We start from the raw sequence: 22772 nt of genomic DNA, 5'->3' as shown, positions 1-22772 counted from the left end.
AGACATGGGCCTTTGTAGGATACTGAGGATCCAAGCCATAACAGATCATTTCATATCCTTTTACAAAGAACTATCAAGAGAAAAAAAATTTTTTTCTCTGAACATTTTTACAACTTTTTTTTTTAACCTCTCAGGAGAGCTTCCCTAGTTAGTCGTGGAAAAGTGCTGGGACCCTTTGTGTTCTAAGTCCTGTTGTCCATCCTACTCCTATTTTATGTTCCCTGTAAGTTCTCAAAAGCTGAAAAAAAATCATATTATGCCCTAGAATATAGTGTTTCCTCTCTGTTTCCCCAAGGAAATCTGAGGTTCTTTCTAACTCACAGCAAGAGTTCCAATAATTATATGTGCACATGTGAACTTTCTAATCAAATATGGAGACTTGTAATAAGCATAAAGAAGAGGTATAAAAACTGCAAATAAAGAACAAGATAGGCTCTTTGAATTTATTTATCTTAAGGTGGAATCGACTTTTTATTATTTGTAATTAATTTGTACATCCACACATCCATCTCTCCACCCACGTATCCACCCACCCACCCACTCATCCATCCATCAACCATCCATCCATTCACCCACTTACCTATCACCCACCCACTCACCCATCCACCCGCCCACCACCCATACATCTGTCTACCCACCGTCCTACCTACCCACCCACCTGCCCACCCATCCACCCATCCACCTATCGATCTACTTATCCATCATCTATTTATTCTTCTTCAGAGCACCAATTAAACATAGATACCTTTCCTCTTTTTCACTTCCTGGTAGTGTGGCTTTATAAAAGTATGGTTTCAAGGTGGAATCAGTTTGTATTATTTGTAATTAGTTTGTTCATCCACCCATCTATCTGCCTACCCAGCTATCCACTAGGAAAAGAACTTTCCTGGAGTATTAGCTTAAGCAATGGCAGTTGACCCCATCTATTTAACTCATAAAAACTAAATGACGTTTTCTGGTAAAGTGTTTTTAAAAGATGAAGTGTTCTGTATCACTGAGATATCATTACAGTCAACACAATTGTCATCAGGAATGGGTGACATTCCTATATTTATATAGGAATATTCACCCCCTGCAGTTCCCCAGAAGTCTTAGAACAGGGTGAAGTCATGCTTCTATGTACTCTTCTCAGAGCTCTGCTTTTTTTTTTTTAATGGTATTTACAGAATGTTGTTTAACATAAATCTATGGCTTCTCAAAAACAATTGATCAAATTATCTAAATGTTTTAATATCACTGATCATTTGAACAAACTCATTGGTTGTTATCTTGCTCACACTTTCAATTCAGGTTCTAGGTTCTGATAATCCGAGAAAGCCAAACTCTTGTCTCAGCCTCTGAATATTGTAAAAGGATGGTTGCAGGCTCCCAACTGAATGTGTGAGAAGAAACCATTCCCCCACTCTCAAGCTCACAGCACTGAGTGACATCTACATAGAACTCATAGAAACACAGAGAAACCAGCATTCTATAGGTATAGGAACTTTCCATGTTTTCCCCACATCTCATTTTTCAGCAATATAAAAAGAAATGGATCAGTTGCATGGAAAAAGAAACCTTGCTTTGAAAAACTCTGGGAAATGATTCCAAGCATGCCAGAACTAAGCCTGGGGCAATCCCTTCTTTGACATCACACAGCTGTAGATGTCCCAGCATGTCTACCTCAGTTCTGATCAGAAAGAGAGATGCGGATCATGGATACCACAGGCTGCAAAACGTGCATTCCAGTGGTGGTGAGTCTTCCTCATCATATACCCTTCAAGTACAGATTAAACCACGTAAAGATGGTAAGAATCCAAAGGAGACAGTATTTTTATTTATACCATAACAAGAAAGAAAGAAAGTCTGTTAGCTCCGTATGATAAAAATCAGATGTGATCTTGATTCACAGAGAGTTTCCATTGACAGCCACGACAAAGAATGGTCACAGACTTGTGCTGTCAGAACTAAGACCCGACGAGAAGATGATCCACCAGGCGTTTCATTCTGAGCTTGTTCCAGGAGTTTCTTGTGTAAACTAGAGGAGCAAGTTTGCAGTTGCTACAAGCTCAGGAGTAATACAGGTTCAGGACTCGTGTCACTGTGTTTAGGCTTAGGCTAAGAATCTGCTGAAATCTGCTCCTGGGGCCAGAAAAAAATTCCAAAAGTAACCATCGTCATTTCATTCCCAGGGCTGTCTGCAAAAGCTGGCTTACCTACTGTGACGACAGGAACACTTGGTCTACCAACATTTGTTCATCTTACACAGAACTCTGTTCTATGAACTGAAATTTCCCTTTAAACTAAAGATAAAAAAAACTACTATTTTCTTTACGGTTGACTGTTCTATTTGTCCACTTTACCTCCAATACTTTGGTTATTTATTTGTATCTTTTCAGTCTTAACTTGATCTAAGTGCTGTGAGCCTTTCACATTCTCTAGAAGGCCTTTATTTTACCACTAAGCCTTACTTTGTGCTTTTTCAGGTTACTGAATCTCTAGGAGCAAAACACAATCTGGAAGACACCAGTAACCGTGCAGGGAAGGGCGCACGACACTCGAAGATGGCTATGCACTGTGTGAGGAGGGAGGCCACTCGACAGGAAGGCAGTTTTTCACGCCCGTCCTGGCGATGCATAAAGACAGAGTTCAGCGATCACGACCACGAGAGGAATTGCCCGTGTGAAGGACCCTCAAGTCTACCCCCAATGCCATCTCCCCAAAATGGGAAAAAAATATATTATCATTTAATTCGAAGGGAAGTAGCTACACGAGGAATAAGAACTAGGGAGATAGCAGTCTTTTAAGAAGACCTGGGCCCCAGGGAACTCCCAGAGATTGAAGCAACAACTAGGAGCATACAGGGGCCAGTCTGAGACCCCTAGCACATATATAGCTGAGGTCTGCCTGGTATGGCCTAAGTGGGGGAAGATGCACTTAATCCTGGAGAGACTTGAGGCCCCAGGGAAGAGGGGAGGTCTGGTGGGAGCACCCTCTGGGAGGCAAGGGGGAGGAGGAGGAATGGGATGAGGAACTGTGGGAAGGGGGATTGGGAGGAGGGGGACAATGACTGGAATGTAAATAAATAATTAAAAAGAAAAAAAGCAATCCTAGGAATCCTACATCCTTTATTTGTTTTTTTGTTTTTTTTTCTGGCTTTTTGGATTTGGTTTTTTCGAGACAGAGTTTCTCTGTATAGCCCTGGCTGTCCTGGAACTCACTCTGTAGACCAGGCTGGCCTCAAACTCAGAAATCTGCCTGCCTCTGCCTCCCAGAGTGCTGGGATTACAGGCGTGCACCACCACCGCCCAGCTAATGGTTTGATCTGGAAAATATCATTAGGCAAATGGTTTGATCTGGAAAATATCATCCTAAGTGAGGTAACCCAATCACAAAAGAATGCACATGGAATGCAATCTCTGATAAGTGGATATTAATTAGCCCAGAAGCTCTGAATACCCAAGGCACAAATCGCATAACAAATGACTCCCATGAAGAAGTATAGAGAGGGTCCTGATCCTGGAAAAGATTGATCTAGCATTGGAGAGGAATATAAGGACAGAGAAAAAGGAGGGAGGTGATTGGAGAATGGATGGAGAGAAGAAGGTTTATGGGACATATGAGGAGGGGGATCTGGGAAAGGGGAAATAATTTGGAATGTAAACAAAGAATATAGAAAATAAAAATATTAAAAAAAAAAAAGAAAGAAAGAAAAAAAGACATTTCCCATACACTGCCACAAGGTGGCGTGAGGAGCCTCGTTAGCTTGGTTGTCCTCTACCCAGTAGGAGCTAATGGAGAAAGATGGCCAAACTGCCCCTGGAAGGGTTTGGCGGGCAGAGAAGAGGAGCAGCAGGGCATGAAGTGGGAACTCTGGGAGATGGCTTTCCTTACAGGCTCGAGTGCCCTCTCTCTTCCACATGCTTTTATTCTCATTTCTTATCTCTCTTAATCTATAGCAACCCTGCTTTCTCTTTCTGGACTTTCCTCAAAGACCGGTTTCCTCTTTAGAAAATCACAACCCCGCCTCGGTACCTACTTTCTCAGCCATGAAACGTTTAACAATAGTCCGTGCCTAGTGTAGAATGTAAACCACCAAGTCTTAAAAGTCTATGCTCAGCGATCCATCCAGTCTGACGGCCACTGCTGAGCCCAGTCCGCCTCATTCTTGCCTTGTTCAGCTGGAGAATATGGAAACGTGGAATGATATCAAAAGAATATTCCACCAGCTTCAGCCGCTTGGAAGAACATGCTTGTCAGCGTGTCGACATTTTCCATCTGGCCTGTCAACACAGGTTGCCAGAGCTGGGCAGCATTGGTGGAAAGCAACCTGGAAACCCCCCGCAAGGTACTGGTTTGCCTTTTCCCAGAGAAAGGTCTGGGCATGAAGAAGAGGAACTACCCACCTAGAGTTACATTCTTTGGAGACATTGTTTTTTTTTTCTACTGGTTTACGGATCTGAGACTCAGCAGTCCAAAAAGGCACTTAAGAAAACTTTATTTTCCTACTAAACATTATCCACTCCGGGGACAAGTTCCGCCCTGTCAGGCTGCCATTGCACAGCCGCGTTCTTCTAGAGCTACCTCATGAGCATCTAAGTGAAAGGGCTTCCTGAAACATTAATAGGCCTCTCTCTCAACTCAAAGTTACTTTCCTGTTCCTCCTGGGTGCTGAAGCTGGTGGGGTCGGTCTGGGCTGAGCCTACAGCTCTCGCTCTCCATAGAACTGCTGTTCTCCATGGAGATGAGTCACGATCCCCGTGACTGGGCTTGCAAGTCTTTTTACACCCAAAGAAGAGGAGATCACGGTCCCCCTGATAGTTTAAAGAGAACATGGATTGCTTTCAGAAGAGGTCTTGACAGAAAGCAGAAATAGAAATGCTTGTGAGTACTCAGCAAAGGTAGTGGCTCCATTTCAAGGAGAGGAGCCTTGGTCCCAGAATTATGAGGAGAGCACTGAAGAAAGCCAAGCTTCATTAAGTCTTTAATGAGTGGAATGATATCAAAAGGTTAATGATATCTTAACCTTTCCAGGGGCTCCGTGAGTTGTCTTATACTACCTCCATTTTATAGCTAAAACGAACATGGCACAGACAAATTGCCAAAAATTATATAGCTTCTGAGTAGCTAAGGAAGGGATTGGTAAAAAGGGAGACCAGTTAGCAGGGCCCAGGTCATTCTTTCAAGTATAATGTAATTCATGTTCTCATTGTAATGTTCTAAACAAAAATAATTGTTCTGGCAGAAATGAGACCAGCTCATTAGCACCTTACCTGTTGGGGCTGCCCATTTGGAAACTTTCTAGATTTGTAATAGTATTATTCTACATTGGAAAGGAAAAAAACAAACAAATAGAATAAGCAGCTCAATAGATCCAAATCAAGGCTCTACAGCAGTGCTTCTCAATCTGTGGGTCACGACCCCTTCAAAGACCACCAGAAAGCTCAGATATTTATATATTATGCATAGCAACACTAAATTAAAGGTATTAAGTAGCAACAAAAATAATTTTATGGTTGGGAGAATCTTAGGGTTTCTATTGGTGTAAAAAGAATATAACCAAAGCAACTCCTATAAAGACGAACATTTAATTGGGGCTGGTTTACAGTTTCAAAGGTTTAGCCCATTATCATCATGGTGGGAAACACGGCAGCATCCAGACAGACTTGGTGCGGGAGAAAGAGCTGAGAGTTCTACATTCTGTTCTGTAGACAGTAGAAGGGGACTGTGTGGCACACTGGGAATAGCTAGGGCATAGGAGACCTCAAGGCCACCTCTATAGTGACACACTTCATCCAACAAGGCCACACCTCCTACTAGTGCCACTCCATATGGGCCAAGTATTCAAACACATGGATCTATGGGTGTCATTCCTATAAAAACTACCACTGGGTGGGGATGGCGATGAGGTTATCACCACAACACGAGAAACTGCACTAAAGAGTCAGCGATTCTAAAGGTGGAGAGCCACTGCTCTTCAGGCATTGACGGCCTTCAGTGCTGAGACAGTGCCTGTTACTACTTGCCTAGTATGCCCATTTGTTGTTACCACCACACATACCTTAACTGCAGTCACTGTAAACGCAGTTTCCTAAGACAAAGAATTCAAAATGGCTGCCACTGACAGCTACATCTGGAATGAAACAGGAAAGGACAGAAAACCTGTTTTAGCACACAGCTCCTTAAATGACAAAGAGACATCTATAAGAATGTACAAGCATTTAGTCTTCATTTCAAAAGTCATATCAAATGTTATTTGCATATTATTTGGGATGAAAGGGGACATGGAGTTTGGTTCAAATTAGGTAATGCTTCTTGAAAACCGGAATTGTAATATTCTTACTTTGAAAAGAAAGCAAGGCTTCTGAAGAGAAGATCCTGAATGCCAAATGGATGGCCATGTGGAGAAGGTGCTTTCTGAACACAGAGCTTCATCCTATAGGGTTGGGACAGAAGGGCCTTGCAGAGAAGGCATGGGTGCAGAGGCAGGGACAACGGTGACCAGTGTCTCTTCTGGTACAATTTCAAAGTAGCTTATTTTATCATAACAGGAAAGTAAAAGGATTGAGTGTGGTTTATATATTAGGGAATGCTGGCCTAAAAACTGTCGCTGCTGTTCTTAAGGCTCAGCCTGGGTCTGTCTTACAAATACCCAGTGAATTTTTAAGTTATGAACTGGGGCGCCTCAAGAGGATTCCATGGATGAAGGAGTTTGCTATTTAAGCCTGACCACCTGAGTTCAGCCTCTGGGACTCACATGGTGGAATGGGAGTCCTACAGGTTGTTTTCTGACCTTTATCATGCACATGTGTGAGCAGATGCCTGCCCTCCAAGAGAGAGAGAGACAGAGAGAGAGAGAGACAGAGACAGAGACAGAGACAGAGAGAGACAGAGATAGAGAGACAGAGACACACAGAGAGAGACAGAGAGACAGAGGGAGGAGGGAAGAAGAGAGAGAAATATGTGAAAAATTAAGTTATAAACTACTGTAAGACCTGTACTGCAAATACCTATAACTTTCCTTTTGTGACATTAAAAACACACCCCCCCTTCTACAGAACTGAGGTTTTAGTACTTTATCTGCTATAAGATACAAAATAAAACTACAAAAGACCGCCACCCGGCATTTTGTTTTATTTTGAACATTTGTTTGGATATATACTCTGGTTTGGAAATTAAGCACTTCTTGACTAAGTTCCATCCATTGCATCAAAATATCAGTTAAAATCTGTTTTCATCTGTTTTTTTTTTACCCACCATAATTTCCCCTAGTTTAAAAAAAAAATAGCAGCAGTTAAATTATGTCACTCCTGGAAGCTTACAAATAAAATGAAAATTAGAAGGGAAACTTCCTATAAATGTGTCTGGTCTTCCATGATGGAAGAAAAGCTTTCTATCAAGGTCAATATTAATCACGAGACACACGGAATTCTTTTCTATCTGGAGAAGACATCCAAGTCAACAAACAGGAAGACCCTGGAGTACATCCACTCCTGCCCTGGTGCCAGAAGACTCGCTAGGGAAGGTAAGAGAAAGATGGAGGACAAGCTTAGAGCTGACATAGCCAATGCCTCCCCTACCCCTCAGTACTCACGAGTGGACAGCGTGGTCCTTGGGCAGCGGTTCGCTCTGAGAACACAGTGGTTCATGCTGGAGTTCACAGGTGACTGGAATAGTTAGTGATAGAAACTAAAGGACGATCGAGTTAGAATAAATAAATGACAGAAGGAAAGCCCTTCAACTATGTCCTGTCCTCAGCCTTTTCCTCTCTCCTCTGTTCTTTGTTTTCTGAATGTTCTTTGTCCCCCTTCGCCCCCCATGTGCTTCCTCCACAATGAGACACAACAGAACCAAGTGACTCACAGTAGAATTCTAAAATGACGACCAAAAAAAAAAAAAAAAAAAAAAAAAAACATTGCTCCTTGAATTCAATTTCCCACTGTTGTTTTGAGACACTGGCAGGAAACTGACAGACATTCTCAATTGACAGAGTTCTCAAGGAACTCTGCGTTTCACAAAAGAGTTAGGACGACAAGCCAGTAAATAACATGTAGAATACTGTGCATGTAGAAGACTGGCCCTAGGAACGATGGGATGGGGCAGGCAAAGCGTTCTTGGGCAGGGATGGCGAGAAGGGGCCAGTGACTGGGAGGGAGGTGCAGCAGTTAAGATCTCTAGAATCACACCGACTTCGAGTCTATGCTACTTCCCAGCATGCCTTGCACAACTTATGATCTGTGAGATGTCCTTCCGGTGGGAGTAAGGACAGCGCCTCCCCCTTTGTGTTGCTTAGAGTATTTACAGGAGATCAGCATGGAAAGGAGTACTTCCGTACCAGCCAACATCTGCCTTGACAAAATGTTAGTGAAACCTAAAGAAGGAGGTCGTTTGGAGGGTGATCCTGCAGATGAGGACACCTGGGTTTGGGAGGACAGCAGCGAGATGCCAAGTTTATCATGTGTCGGAAACAAAATCGTAAAGGGAGCAATAAACCACTTAGTGATGCACAAGACACTTTGATGGGCTAACCAAGAGGCATAAATTATCCCTAAGCCATACGTGCTCAAAGATTTCATCTCCAGTTCTGCAGTTTCAGAAATGAAGATTCAAAGTGAGCCAGAAAATGAAATAAACAAAACCTAACTATGGGGCAGGAATTAGGATGTGGTTCCTCTCGTTCCAAAATGTAAGGCTTTTTGTTAAAACACAGGACCTTATGCCCGTTCCGCATTTCTCCCCCAGGGATCCCGCTGGCTTTACTTCTTTCCCTCTTTCTCTATTAATTTGCACGGTATATGTGGGACCGTGAAAGGCAGCCTGTTTTCTGGTCGAGCTATGTTTATATCCCGGAGACCCACCAGAAAATTCTGGAAGGGACGGAAGGTCAGTTCGCCATGCTTTCAGACACCAGGGTCCTGACATGAGGCCCCAACTCCATACTTCTGTGCCCATCAGTCATGTAGGGCAATGCCCCAAACTCCTGGTATTCTGTCTGGACTCCCCCCCACACACACACACACACAGTTACCTGGCAACAGCCAGGTAGGCGGGTCCACTATAAAAGGGTCTGTTTGCCCCTCTCCCTCTCTTACTCTTGCTCTTGCTCTCTTGCCTCTTGCTGCCCTGCTCCCCCTCCCCGTTCCCTTCCCCCTCTCTCCATGTGGCCATGGCCTCTGCTTTTCACTGATCACAACTCTCCGCCAACAATAAACGCTTTAAAGCCACGGACTGCCTCTTCTCATCTGGACCCCCATGCTGGAGCAATGGAGCAGGTCTCCCTCTCAAGAGCCGCATCTAATCTTCCACAGGGAAACCTCTCTGCACTTCCAGCCATGGTCACCGCCAAGCCAAGCCTCCGAACAAGCCAAGGACACTCTTACCATGGGAACCAGTGGAGCTCCTCCTCTCCCTCTTGTCCCTTTGGCCCAGACTAGATCCAGCCCTGCGAACTCCCACCCTGTTCTCAGCTCTTCCACGATATCCAGAAGCATCTGTGGTGTCCGGGACTGAGAACCTGTTATCCTCAGCCTCTGTGAGGCTGGAGGACCCACTAGCTTGGCCCTGCCAGTTCCCCAGGCACCGCAGACTGCCCTTCCCCGTGCCCAGAGCGGGGGTCTTGTGGCTTCTCACAGCCTAACATGGAGGGAGGGTACACTCAATCCAACTCCTAAGTCTGCTTTCGCCCAGTGGCTAGAGCCCTGGCCAGACACAGGCCACTTTTTTTTTTTTTTTGGTTTTTCGAGACAAGGTTTCTGTGTGTAGCCCTGGCTGTCCCGGAACTCACTCTGTAGACCAGGCTGGCCTCGAACTCAGAAATCTGCCTCTGCCTCCCAAGTGCTGGGATTAAAGGCATGTGCCACCACAGGCCACTATTTTTAACCCACAGGTGTGCACATGTATGCATGTGCTTAGATTGGGGCACCGAGACTGACAGTGTGAGTCTCCATCTTCATTCTTTGAGGCAGGGTCTCTCTGCTGAACCCCGAGCTAAACGGTAGAGGGTAGAACTCATCTAGCTGGCTTGCGCCACGCATCCCCTGTCTCTGTCTTTCGTCTTTTGAGAGCTGGAATTAGAGGCAGCCCACTTCACTCCCTGGGCACTTCCAGGGACTGTAGGGATCAAATTGTTGAGTCCTCATGCTTGCACAGGAAGTACTTAATTCACCGACCACACTAGACCTTTTCTTTTTCTTTTTTTTTTATTCGATATATTTTTTATTTACATTTCCAATGGTTTCCTCTTTTCTAGACCCCCCACTCCCCGAAAGTCCCATAAGCCCCCTTCTCTCCCCGTCCTCCTACCCACCCCTTCCCACTTCCCCATTCTGGTTTTGCCCTATACTGCTTCACTGAGTCTTTCCAGAACAAGGGGCCACTCCTCCCTTCTTCTTGTGCCTCATTTGATGTTTGGATTATATTTTGGGTATTCCAGTTTTCTAGGTTAATATCCACTTATTAGTGAGTGCATACCAATCATCCTTGACCTCACCGGGATCTGACGGCACTCTCCTGGTGCCTGTCAAATGTTCTTCATTATGACCATACCAACCTGTGGGAAAACTCTAAGGCCTTGGATTTTCAGATGATAGTCAGCAGTCAGATACAAAGCTACTGACTGGTGTCTATTCAATGCTAACATCACTGAAAAATGTTGTAATGGTTTTCATGACAGAAGCTTTGGGGTCCAGGCAAACTACAGCAAAGGCAAAGCATTACATCACAAATTACATCATAATACAATACATCATAATACATTACATCATAAATAGATTTTATCTTTAAAATGGCCAGCAGGAAGACACATGCTAATTGGGCTGTTAAAATTCAGAGCAGTCACAAGGGTATACTTAATCTGTAAATTAATACAATGAAGTCACTACTTTCTTCACAAAGCATCCTAAGATTCCACTGAAGTAGCCAAGCCATTAATGACATTAAGAAAGAACCTACGCATGACAAGGACCACATATTTTGTATTCCTGTGATGGGGCATTTTATTCATCTAAGAATAAAATTAAAAAAAGGATAAAAATCCCTATTAAAATAGGGATTTCTGGGGCTGGAGAGATGGCTCAGTGGTTAAGAGCACTGACTGCTCTTCCAAAGGTCCTGAGTTCAATTCCCAGCAACCACATGGTGGCTCACAAACATCCATAATGAGATCTGATGCCCTCTTCTGGTGTGTCTAGAAACAACCACAGTATACACATAGAAATAAAATAAATCTTTAAAAAAAAAAAAAGGATTTCTAAATCTCACTTATGGAATTTGGCATGACTAATTAACTCTTTTTCTCTGACCCAGGGGACATGTGTATGTGCTCTTAGCACCTGTGAAATGGCGGCAGGAAGAATCGTTAATAATAGACTCTAGATCTGCTAGAGGTTTTAATGCTTTCTGCACTTGAGTAGCTAGTTATCCAAGTGAGCACAGGCATGCGCAAATTCTTTATTGGAACTGGATCCTCCTCCCTCTCCCTGTCCTTCTCTTTCCTGCTGTCCCTTCTCAGTACTTAGGATTGAATGCTGGGCCTTACGAGTGTCTGCCAAATGTTCTTCTACCTCAGAACTGAGTCCCCATTCATCACTTTTCTTTTTTAAAATTTAAAACAGACTCTAAGTTGTCCAAGTGGGCCTTGAACTCACTACAGTCCAGGGTGGCCTTGACTTGTAACTTTCCTTCCTCAACCTCATGAGTAGCTTTACTGGCTCTCCAGATTTTCCTTGAACTCCCCTGTACTGGTTTCTCTGAGGTCCCACCTTTTCTTTCTTTCTTTCTTTCTTTCTTTCTTTCTTTCTTTCTTTCTTTCTTTCTTTCTTTCTTTCTTTCTTTCTTTCTTTTTTTCTTTCTCTCTCTTTCTCTCTCTCTCCTTTCCTTCTTTCTTTTTTTTACAGTAGTCTTCACTGCTCTTGCTTAAATATTTCTAATGTAAACAGTATAGACAAGTCTCCCAGTAGACTCTCGCTTTGGCCTCCCCGGAAGGTTATGCTGTCAGCATACACTTCATGGGGTGATACTAAAGTTCTCACAAATCTTCTTGGCACATAATTCTTTCACCTTAACTCTCAGCAGCATACTAAACTTCAACCTTAGTGAACTCTGGACTCTGCAGATTCTCAAAGCCTGTCCATATTCATGTGTTTATTTTTATGTATGCTGAAATACCCACCACCTGCCTACTGTATTCTTAGTAGATCTGATCCATCATTGAGGACTCAACAGAAATTCTCTTTTCTAGCCAAAAAATGCTCCCGAGAACTCACCTCTCCGCCTGACTCAGATAACTAATCTCCTGCTTCTGTTGCTCCCTATGCATCTTTCCATAAGTTGCAGTTGTGATGTTGCCTTCTTTACCCATCTTTCTTTTCTGCTAAGTATGAAGATCATGTCTTCTAACCTTGGATCTTCTGTGTCTCACAGTGCCACAGAATACCTGAGTGAGATAAAAATTAAGATCTTTCTCAAATCTGAAGCCGTGAGGCTCCTGGTGAAGTTACCTCTTGAATGCACAGATTGTAGATGGGATTTTCCCTATCTGTTGTTTATTATAGTCGCCGATCCCTCCGCATACAAGATCGTTATAAAATATCAATGAATTAGCCATTCAATAATTCCTTGGGCTCTGTTGACACAGCTGGCCCGGGCTGATGTTATTAACTTTGCGCCAGTCAGTTTGAAAACAGTCAAAACAGCGATTGCAACAACTCTGGGTGAATGGGTCCAAGTTGAATGAATAGCGAAAACAGGACCTTCCCGAATTACACTGGAGGGAAATCTGAGACTGCGTCTGGGAAAGATATCGACAAGAAAACACCCCGATTCTGCTTCCATTTTGCTCCAGAGAAAGGTTTCCTGTCAGAAAGTGGGAGCCCCTGACTGTCTCCTAATGGCCCTGAACACAGCTCTCTTCAGCCTGACAGTGTGCTCAGCCTTTCTCACAGAGGCAAATCAAAGGGAGTGGGTGGTCTATCTTCTCTGAGGCAGAACTGCTAAGGAAGAAAGAGAAGAACTGGGAACTCGAGAAAGTTAGAGCTTTGGGTCCCAGAAAGCAGCACATGCCTTTCCCCACCTCTCTCTCTCTCTCTCTCTCTCTCTCTCTCTCTCTCCCCTGCGTCTGTTTTCATGGTCTCTCAGATTCAGTTCACCGGCAGCTCTGGGGATCAGGGCCAAGTGGAAAGGTGTGGCTCGGTAAAGGAGCACTCAAAGGGACTGCTGGGGCTCACTGGTTTAACCTAAGCGGTAACCTCACTCGCCTCCAAAGTCCAGACCACTCCAGATATCACGCCACAGGAATACCCCGCATGGTACCCTCCAAGCCTGGCACCAGCAGGAACCCATGATTATCTGGTGTCACCTCATCAAAGAGCAAAGGAAAGAGGCTGGCAGCAGGCACTCAACAGAGGGAAATCCAACCAGGGTTCCTACCTGAGACCAAAGGCCTGTTTGCCAGAGCAGAGGTGGACATGGGGACAGAGACTCGCTTTTTTGAGGAGGCTTTGAAGCCACCCTTTGGTAAACATGTTTCCTGTCCAAGCTCTCAGCACGCAAACTATGCTGCCACCCACAATTCTCCCTCTACCACCCAGTAGAAAACCCCCAGGTGGGTGATTTTCCCTCATACCAAACATGCGGAGGAGGCCCATGGGGAAGCCCATGACCTCCCAGTATTGGGCTCTGGGGACCACATGGCTGGTTTCCCATCACCACAGAGCTTCTATGCTGAAGGGGTCTGCACTGAGTTTGAACTGGCATATTTGAAAAGTCTCTTTTTTTTCCTCTTCAAATAAAATATTTATGGCAGGAAATCAGGTTAGACATTCCTGAAACTAGCAAGGGTTTAAGAACACACTGTCCTACCTTCCCCTGACATGTAACAGCAGTTTGAGTTTTGAAGGAAGACCCTTTACATTTAACCCGAGCCCTTGGAGGAATGCAAACACTCCCTTTGGAGCCAGGCCTGTGGTAAAAGATTACCATATGTGAGCCACACAAGGAAATTCCTCCTGGAAGCCAGAATTTATACTGCCCAGCCAGCTATGAATAGAAAGTTTGTGTCTGGTGATGAATATGGATAAAATACATCACTCACGGTCCAGGGCATGGCAAGCCAAATTGAAAACACATATTTTGGATCAAAGAATATGTTCAAAAATATATTTCAAAGAAAATAAACAGATCGTGTGTTCATTGCTTGAGGTCCTCGGCAGGAGAGAGGTATTAGCAGTCTTTCTCTACAAATAATTTCTTCTCCCCTGTATTTCTTAGGCCAGAGACAGACCCTCTGGGAAAGAGCAGGTGTTTCCCAGAGTGCAGCCTGAGTGGTTTTACTGGAAGGCATCATACCCTCTTCCTGTGAAAGACAAGGAGTTGAGTCTTTGAGTGTGTGTGGAGAGGGCCGTGTGGCCTGGGAAGATATGTCCTACCAGGCTGTGTTTACTTTCCCATTGGCCCAGAAAGATCCTGCAGGCTTCTGCATTCTGATGCGTTTGGTCTCTTCCTTCGATAGATAACTCACACACAGCACAACTACATCTACATTGTTAATTATAAGGATGAAAAGTGAAAGCCCTTCATTCCGATGGAAGTATGGCCTGCCACCAAATATGAAGAATTATATAGAAGACGTGAGTTCAAATACACAGTATTCTGACAGTTAACATGGAGTTAGAATTCCTCCCTCTTCCTTCATGAACTCAATTCTCCAATGTTATCAATATGTTCCCAAGGACCCATTCACTCACCTGACTCCTAACTCCGCCTTCCCTAGGTTGGACGGCTTATCACTCTGACCCTTAATACCTTTCTTTTCAGTGTCAACTACACTGCCGTCCTCGTTGCTAAGGTAAGACTGAGCATGAGTAGAGATGCATCATTAACTTGATATACAATAAGCAGACCATGGCCAAGTCCTGGTCACAAATTTCACGTAGCGTGAACACTCAGTGCTCATCCCAAGCACCTTCCTGTGCAGCACTTAACTCAAGCACTGTGATAGTAGATTGGCTCCTGTATGAATGTGGGACCTAAATCATAGTCTAGAATTTAACCGGCGCCCTGGGACATCATCTCATACAAACTGCAGCTGAAGTATAGGTACGTCATGTCTGTTTTGTTTTTAGGAATTCTATACAGGAAGCCCACTGAATGCTGACATCTGAATTGAGGAGCCACAAGGTGCGAGATGCGACAGGACTTCTTCCTGTGCCCACTTCTGAGATTTGGTTCACACACATCTTCTCGATGCATTGTTTTCTAGCTTCAATTATCTCAACCCAATGACTCATCCTGGACACTAATCAGAACAGAACACATCCGGGGTTGGTTCTTTATCCCAGCAAGGAATCTTATTTGGGCCAAACTCTGGCTGGGCTGCAGCAGAAGGTGACAAGGACCAAAGAATAATTGGAAATTGTAGACAAAAAGTCCATGGCAGCTTTGAGGTAAATAAAAGGTTGCTCATGACTCTGCACCAGTAGTTTCTACCTTCCCAATGCAGTGATCCTTAAATAACTTCCTTATACTGTGGTGACCCCCAATCATAAACTAATTTCTGTTGCCACTTCATAACTAATCTTGCTACTATTACAAATCCTAATATAAATGCCTGCATTTTTCAATGGTCCTGGGTGATCCCCGTGAAAGGGTCATTGCCCCCCCCAAAGGTCATGACCCACAGGTTGAGTACCGCTGCTCTACACAGTTATCAGCCTCTTGTTACTTCTATAATTATAACACCACACTCTATATTACCAGCTGTTGATTATTATGAGTTAACACATACAATACAAATTTGTGTTTCACACACACACACATATAAATTTGTGCCTAACTAGAACTATAATTACATTGTTTTATAAATTAATCATTGCATATGGTAATATGTTATTTTATAGTAGTGTGAACTGTATATTAAGCAATAGCTTTTCGTCAGCATATATATTCGATGTCCCTTTGTTGATTTGGTGTCAGTTTCACCTATGCCAGACAGCTTGCAGTACATAGACAATACCTCCCAGCTTCTTTTGTGCTTTACGCAGCTAGTGGACATCTATAGAGACCATTGAACGCATTCACACCAAGGTTAAGTGTCATGTGTCACGCTGGCTGCTGCTGAATTTGAAACGGAAGATGTGTGCCCTGGAGTTACGGCACATCCGTGCCCAAGGAACTATCTGTTTATTTTCTGTCTCCCTACTGGAAAGTAAGATGGATGTGAACAGAAGATTTTACTGCCAAATCCCAAATTCCGGGAACAGCATATTTAATGTAGTGGACAGTTAATAAATATTTGTTGAATGAATGAGCCCTTAAAGATTAAAAAAAGGGGAAGGAAGGAGAAAAAAAACCCTTTGAAGAGGAAGTAATTTCCTCCTTTATATCTGTGTGTCCGTGTTTGGTCTACTGCAAACAGAGTGCTTTTCTCTCCTCTGGCCTAGATCCACTCTTTCTTGACATTAGTCTGTGAGTGTGCTACCCAGACTCTAATGAATGGTTGACCTACTTGGTACAATATTATTTTTTTGATAATGTGGTATTTTTGGAAGTCGTACATACCTGATAATATTTCTTATCCCTGACACTGATGTGGTGACTAAAAAAAAAAAAAACCACACCCCAAATATATACTCTCGTGGCTGAGGAATTTGCCAATGTTTGACAGGAAGCAAAGGAGGATGTTTTGATAGATTTAGGAGACACAGCAAAGCAATCCATCCATGTTCCTCTCTCAGCCGGGCCATGTTCTCTTACATACAACAACTATGTGTTCACATATGTGCACATCCATTCCATGTGTATAAATAGGCATTTAACCACGGAAAACTATGGCATGCACCTCGGCGTGTGATGGTTAATGTTTCCACCAAGCTTTTAGGAAAATTAATTAAGCAGTTAGTATCTTCCAGATTGCCTCAGGGTTCCATGGAAAATAACCTCCCTGTGAAAAATGGCTCCAGAGCTGGATGCACAATCGTTTCCTCTGAGTTTTGTTTTTATGGGAGAAGAACCCAGTCAAGGGGAATCCTATAGAAGACTTTCATTTCTCGTTCACCATTACTTATGCTAGAGAAAACATTTTGTGAAGAACACTCGATGTTTTGAAAACCTTTATAAATGCTACTTACTTTGTAGTAGTTCTAGAAATACTATAAGTTCTAGAAATACTATAAGTTCTAGTTATAGGTACATTTAGGATCAGAATAAAAACCAAAGCAGCCTCCTTACTAAATACCATTGCCTCCTCCCTGGCTTGAGAGGACACCTGAAAGCAGGAGCGCTGACTTAGACTGAGGAAGGTTCATAAGCCATTTACAATCATCAAATATATTTTTAATAAATATTTCTTGTTTGCAAATTTCATACATGCATGGATTGTGTATTGATAGAGTCCATCTTCCGTTTTCTCCTCTTCAACTTCTCTCCTCCCCACAATCATTTTTTTCCAACTTTTGTGTATGCAGTGTGGGTGTGTGGTGTGCGTGGTGTCTGTCTCTCTGTTTGTGGTGTCTGTTGTGTGTGTATGCACATGTGTGTATACATGTGTGTTTATGTGCATTATGTGTGTATGTATGTATGTACTTGTATATGTATGTGTGTGCATGCGAGTATGTATGCACATGTATGTATGTGTGTGTGGTGTGTATGGCATGTGTGTATACATGTGTGTATATACATGTGTATGTGTGTGTGTGGTGTGTATGGCATGTGTGTGTATACATGTGTGTACATACATGTGTATGTGTGTGTGTGTGTGTGTGTGTGTGTGTGTGTGTGTGTGATACCCACTGAGTCTACTTAGTGCAGCTTGCTTGCACGTAGATCCAGGACCATCTACTGGTTCATGGATAACCCCTTAGACATCACACCCTTGAAGAGAGTTGACTCTACCTCTCCCAGTGGCCATCATTTGCCAATAGTTCCTCTATGAGGTTTGTGGATTTTCTTCATCTCCCCTCTCCATGCTGGGATTTTTGTTTGGTGTCCATCTTGTTCAGGTTTTGTGCTTGCTATCATGACTATTGTGAGTTCATGTGTACACTTGCTTGGTTGTGTCCTGAAAAGAATGTTTTGTTGTAGTCACCTATCACCTCCACCAACAATCCCTTATCCTTGAGAGTTTGGGGGCAGCTGTGTTACAGATGTCCAGGTTAAGGGATGAGCCCTCTAAGTCTTTTATTCTCTGCACGTAGACCAGTTGTGGGCCTCTGTGCTAAAGGCTGTCATGTTAAACAAATAAACGAATATGCAAAGCATTTCCATCATGATCAAGAGGAAGGGCAATGATGCCCATTGTCAGCTTTCTTATTCATTACAGTGGTTGAAGGCTTAGAACAGCAAGACAAGTGAAGGAAATAAAAGGGAAACAAATAGGAAAAGAAAACAAAGTATCCTTATTTACTTCTTATAGTATTGTAGTGGCTATTCCTGGTTGTCAACTTGACTATATCTGGAATGAACTACAGTTTAGAATTGGAAGGTTCACCTATGATCCTAATCTGAAGGCTCAGAGATACAAGTTTCTGACCTGGATCTTGGCATGGAGATCTTGAAGCATAGTGGCTATGAATTCCAGAAGATTAAGACAAGAAGATCTCTGAGTTCAAGGTCATCTGGGATTAAAGGCATGGAGGCACATGCCTTTAATCTTGGACACACCCTCTGCTGGAGACCTACAGCCTTTAATCTGGGCTACACCCTCTGCTGGAGATCTATATAAGGACATTGGAAGAAGGAAGATTTACTCACGCTTCCTTGCCTGCTTGCCTCATGGGACTGAGCAACTGCTAGATCCTTGGACTTCCATCTACAGCTACTGCTGACCATTGTTGGAGAGTTGGAATATAGACTATAAGTCATTGACAAATTCCCTAACTATATAGAGACTACCAATACATTCTGTGACTCTAGCGAACCCTGACTAATACAGAAGTTGGTACCAGGAGTGGTTCTATAGGAGCAGAAGTATAAGAATGAATATTTTAAAATGTTGGAGTTAGTTGGTTGATTTTTTATTTTTTTGTATTTATACTAAATTGCCTTGTCTATGGCAGAGAGTAGTTACAGTACCATATGACTTGATCGGAAATGTCTTTTAGCATTGAAGGTGTCAATATTTCATCAGTTATGAAAATAAGTAGTTGGGTGCTATTTGAATTATGCAGTCAAAGAAAATAGGATTTTCCTTAAAAAAAAAAAAGTCAAAATATCTAGTCCAAAATGTGTATTGGGTAGGAACCACAAAGATTCTGACACTGGAACTCAGTCACTTCATGAAGTAAGCTTTCTAGGTACAGAAAAAAATGGCTGATTGCCAGATAACTCAGACTATCTAAGCTGCTCACTGCATTTGCCATACCATCACATCAGTCTCCTGTCAGGAACAAAAGTATCCCAGAAGGAGGCTCTTATGCCCTTGGCTTCAGTTATCACACCAGTGAGACAATGGGACCAAGGACTTCCTTGGCAAGAGTTACATGCTGCTGGGAGGCAAGACTGGAGCTGCACTCACAAAGGGAGCTTATGTCTGAGGAGAGACTCCACCCACGCTGACAAGTTTTCACACCTTCTCGATGGACAAATTGGGGCGGAAATAATGATGGGTCACTGAAGGATGGGGCTGCATCTTAACCAAGACTGCTTAGTTATCACTGTCTGTGACCTCTACTTAATTCTAACCCCTTGACAGAATCCCAGACATGGGTGTGGGACTCTTTGAGCCTCTCTATTTGTTCCTTTCTCAATGTGACCACATACAATAAATCTCCTCTTCCCTCCTTCCACGTTGTTTATCTCTCTAGTTTGGATATGAAGGATGCACGGCAGAGCATCACGTGCAGGGATCACCAGGGCTCGGGCTCTAATCCTAACAACTGTGGCCATCTTGATGCTTCCCTTCTATCCTCTGTGCTTTTCCTTCTATGAAATTCTCTCCTATGTTTATAAGTGGATTATGTCATCAGGACATTTTGAAGATAATTTATCATTTTATAAAATTAAAAATAAACTTTAGACTTTTTTTATAACAAAATCAAGACCTCCTATATAGCCACTAAACTATAAGCATCAAAGGTGCAAAAATAGTAGGCATCTGGTCTGTCACAGATTATCTAGGGTTCCACAAAATGCCTGGCATGCAGGAGTTGTGTGACAAATGCTTTCTAATAGACTGGAACATAAGGGATATGTTCTAACAGAAAAGTTAGTTCAGGGAGGCACCATAGTCATGAGGCATGCCAAACTCAAGCTGTGTTAACCAGGAACTATGACCTTCAAGGAAATTATGCAAAGTACACACACACACACACACACACACACACACACACACACACAATCCTTTGATGCAAACCCCACCCCGAATTCTAGATGTATATTAGATGTCTACACTAGTTGAAGGCATTTGCAAATCAGAAGTCAATATTCTGAATCAGACCAGAGCCCACATGTTTGCTTTGAGCCTTTCAAAAGTATAAAACACAATTGTCCTCTTTGGGATGCAGAACAGACCTGAAGAATCTGCTTCACTTCAGGGGCCATTTTTCAAATATTGCTCTCAAGTAACCATATTGAAAATAGTGTCCATATAAAAAATGTGGTATATTTACACAATGATGTACTATTCAGCCATTAGAAACAATGAATTCATGAAATTCTTAGACAAATGGATGGATGGAGAACATCATACTAAGTGAGGTAACCCAGTCTCAAAAGATCAATCATGGTATGCACTCACTAATAAGTGGATATTAGCCTAGAAACTTGGAATACCCAAGATATAATCCACATATTAAATGATGTCCAAAAAGAACAGAGGAGTGGCCCCTGGTTCTAGAAAGACTCAGTGCAGAAGTATAGGGGAATACCAGAACACGGAAGTGGGAAGGGGTGGATGGGGGAATAGGGGGAGGGAAGAGGGCTTATAGGACTTTCGGGGAGTGGGGAGCCAGAAAAGGTGAAATCATTTGAAATGTAAATAAAAAATATATGAAAGAAAGAAAGAAAGAAAGAAAGAAAGAATTAGGGAAAAAAAAAGAAAATAGCGTACACAGGTAGGACAAGCTCACACCCAAATCCAAAAGGCTTACACACAAAGCAAGCTTACCGACAGTGCAGGAAGCTCTCACACAGATGCCACAAGTTCATACATGAATTAATATCCAGATGAAAAAGCAGAAACACATAAACTGGTACAAGATGGATCCATTTTGGAGTTGTCTTGGTCAGCCTTACTGTTGCTGTGGTAAACACAACGATCAAAAACAACCTGGGAAAGGAAAGAGTTATTTTTGCTTACACCACTACAGCACTGGCCATTATGGAAGGAAGTGAGGACAGGAACTCAAATATGGCAGGAACTAGGAGGTGGGAGCCAGTGCAGAGGCCATGAAGGAGTGCTGCTTACTGGCTGGCTTCCCATGGCTTTCTTATAGAACTCAGGACCACCAGCCCAGGGGTGACCCTACCTATAATAGGCTTGGCCTGACCCCAAATATTCCATCAGAGAACTCCTAAACCTGATAAACAACTTCAGCAAAGTGGCTGGATACAAATCAGTAGCTTTCCTCTACTCAAAGGATAAACAGGCTGAGAAAAAAATTAGGGAAATGACACCCTTCTCAATAGTCACAAGCAATATAAAATAATTTGGTGTGTGACTCTAATCAAGCAAGTGAAAGATCTATATGGCAAGAACTTCAAGTCTCTGAAGAAAGAAATTGAAAATGATCTCAGAAGATAGAAAGATCTCCCATGCTCATGGATTGGTAGGATTAATACAGTAAAAATGGCCATCTTTCGGAAAGCAATCTACAGATTCGGTGCAATCCTCATCAAAATTCCAACTCAATTCTTCATAGAGTTAGAAAGAGCAATTTACAAAATCATTTGGAATATCAAAAACCAAGGATAGCAAAAATTATTCTCAACAATAAAAGAACTTCTGGGGGAATCACCATCCCTGACCTCAAGCTGTATTACAGAACTGTAGTGATAAAAACTGCATGGTATTGGTACAGAGACAGGCAAGAAGATCAATGAAATAGAATGAAGACCCAGAAAGGAACCCAGACACCAATAGTCCCTTGATCTTTAACAAAGGAGCTAAAACCATCCAGCGCAAAAAAAAAAAAAAAAAAAAAAAAAAAAAAAGACAGCACTTTCAACAAATGGTGCTGGTTCAACTGGTGGTCCGCATGTAGATCCCTTCTTATCTCTCTGAACAAAGCTCAAGTCCAAATGGATCAAGGACCTCCACAAAAAACCAGATACACTGAAACTAATAGAAGAGAAAGTGGGGAAGAGCCTTGAACACATGAGCACAGGGGAAAATTTTCCTGAACAGAACATCAATGGCTTATGTTCTAAGATCAACAATAGACAAATGGGATCTCATAAAATTGCAAAGCTTCTGTAAGGCAAAGGACACTGTCAATAGGACAAAATGGCAACCAACAGATTGGGAAAAAATCTTTACCTATCCTACATTCAATAGAGGGCTAATATCCAAAATTTACAAAAAAATCTCAAGAAATTAGGCTCCAGAGAATCAAATAACCAGTCAGAAGAGCTAATATAAAAAACTCAGGTGACAGCAGATGCTGGTGAGGATGTGGAGAAAGAGGAACACTCCTCCACTGCTGGTGGGATCGCAAGCTGGTAAAACCACTCGGGAAATCAGTCTTGCAATTCCTCAGAAAATTGGACCTAGTACTACCTGAGGACCCAACTATACTACTCCTGGGCATATACCCAAAAGATGGTTCAACATATAACAAGGACTCATGCTCCACTATATTCAT

At 42.8% G+C, this 22772-nt stretch overlaps 1 long non-coding RNA gene across 1 annotated transcript; it reads right to left on the bottom strand.

Annotated features, from left to right (window-relative positions):
- Positions 1–1942: 1942 nt before the first annotated feature.
- LOC127674043 (uncharacterized) lies at positions 1943–7737 on the bottom strand. The gene is made up of 3 exons (XR_007975275.1): positions 7574–7737; positions 6041–6112; positions 1943–2121 (listed from the first exon to the last, which is right to left on the bottom strand). It is a non-coding gene; the product is annotated as an uncharacterized LOC127674043 (long non-coding RNA).
- Positions 7738–22772: the final 15035 nt, after the last annotated feature.

Source organism: Apodemus sylvaticus, chromosome 23, assembly GCF_947179515.1.
Source record: "Apodemus sylvaticus chromosome 23, mApoSyl1.1, whole genome shotgun sequence".
Classification (NCBI taxonomy): Eukaryota; Metazoa; Chordata; class Mammalia; order Rodentia; family Muridae; genus Apodemus; species Apodemus sylvaticus.
This window is presented reverse-complemented; position numbering and strand designations above follow the sequence as displayed.